The 1,815-nt window shown below is 38.2% G+C and overlaps 1 non-coding gene across 1 annotated transcript; it reads left to right on the top strand.

The window, feature by feature from the left end:
- The first annotated feature begins 1,222 nt into the window (after positions 1 to 1,222).
- Positions 1,223 to 1,284, top strand: LOC118973726 (U7 small nuclear RNA). The gene has a single exon (XR_005063249.1). It is a non-coding gene; the product is annotated as a U7 small nuclear RNA (small nuclear RNA).
- Positions 1,285 to 1,815: the final 531 nt, after the last annotated feature.

The following is a 1,815-nucleotide window of genomic DNA, read 5'->3' as shown; positions in this document are numbered from 1 at the left end:
AGAAAAGGAAATTAAAAAGAACTCATTGTGGAAGATAATTTGACATAGCAGAGAAAAGCATAAGCCATACAATTAGAACAAAATGGATTTTTTTTCTGTATTCTGCATAACCTTGGCCAAATAATTTAACCACACAAAAGCTCAACTTCCTTAGCTGAAAGACTGTTAGAATAATACTTATCTATTGCAGTTTTCCAATGTGGTAAGTGATACATCACTTATAAAGCTTTAAGCACAGTGTTGTATATACAACGTTTGTTCTCTTCCACTTTCACTTCACATGTTGAGGTGACTGTTACAAGGCGTATGATGTTTCCAGGACATATAGCAGTATCAGAGTTTCAGAATCAGAGAATGTTAAGCTAGGAACAGCCTTCTGACTATGCTCTACTGTTTTCCCTTTACTGGCTGGGACCAGACTCAATCAGTCTCTTTGTAGTCTTGAATGCCTGCATTAAAGTGATGGTTTATGTACTTGAACAGCCGAATGTCCACTCAAATCCTTATGACTTGGAATAAAAGAGAAAGAATGCATAGTATATCAAGCACAAAATAAATAATTTGATTTCTACAGTGTCATGACCTAGATCATGTTGATCTCAAAAGTGCTACATTGTTCCTCTTTCTAGAGTGTCGTGTTTTAATAAAACATTTACTTGACAGAAGTTTCTGAATTCTCCTTAAGGATCAGATAGCAAAATTTCAAAAGAAATTACATTTGTTCTTAAGGGTTTGAATTACCATTTGGATGAGGAAAGCTCCTGCCTATTTTATATTGTAGATTGTTATCTAAATTAATTCTGAATGAAATAAAATTCAAAAGCATGAAGTAAAAAACAGTACGCTCAGTGTCTAAAATTCTGTTTTACTTTTTAATGTGGCACTGCTTGGTAGTAACCGGATGTCAGAACTTCTCAAAAAAAAAAAAAAGAAAAAATGGAAGGTGCATGAGTGGTTTGTATCAGGGGAGCTTACTACTAAGTGGCTTGGAACAGTAGTTCCCTTATCTGCCAGCTCGGCGAACCACCTGGAAATACGTGTGGTGAGTGCCTTAGAATGCAGCGTCGGTCCGGAGCGCCGCAGCTCGGCAAAGCTGACTCAACAGGCCTGTTCACGGGGCCTTCAAAACCTCTAGGATAGCACAGCATCCTAAATGATTTGTGGCATAAGTAATGTTGCTTTTCTGTAGTTAATAGTAATAATACAATTAAAAAGATTGGGTTGTTGTTACAGCTCTTTTAGAATTTGTCTAGTAGGTTTTCCAGTATTTTCTGGAGAACCCCCTAAAAAAAAAAAATAGATTGGGTTGCATGAGAATGTGAAAACAAAATTCTCTTTGTTCACAGTGTTTCCCCTAAGCCCCTGGAACTGTGCTGCTTAACAGCATTACCAAATGCAGTGCTAAATCAGTGGGGTGTGTTGTCAGGTGATTGGTGGGCCCTGTCCCCTGGCATCTCCTTTCAAGAGCAGAGGTGTCTTGGCAAAACAGAATCTAGAGTAGGAGGCCTCTGTTGTAACATTGCTCGCTGACTCTTCATGATGAAGTACTTCCAGGAATAGAAAGAAACCAGTAACCTGTGAGGGACAGCTGGAGTTCATTGTGCCGTCCTACTTACATGGGTACTGCAACGGTTTCTCAGTATTTCCTGAATCCACTCTCACCTCTTACGCGTTTTATCACCAGACAACCATAATGTCTTCAAAATATGTAAGATTTATCCTACCATTCTCTGGTTAAACTCAAAGGATCCCTCTTGATTAGAATCATAATTAAAATCTTCCTTGCAGCTTCTCCCAATTTCTTCCAAAATTATC

The sequence above is a fragment of the Manis javanica genome, chromosome 17, assembly GCF_040802235.1.
Source record: "Manis javanica isolate MJ-LG chromosome 17, MJ_LKY, whole genome shotgun sequence".
In the NCBI taxonomy this organism is placed as follows: domain Eukaryota; kingdom Metazoa; phylum Chordata; class Mammalia; order Pholidota; family Manidae; genus Manis; species Manis javanica.
Note: the sequence above shows the minus strand (reverse complement) of the source record. Positions and strands in the feature narration are given on the sequence as shown.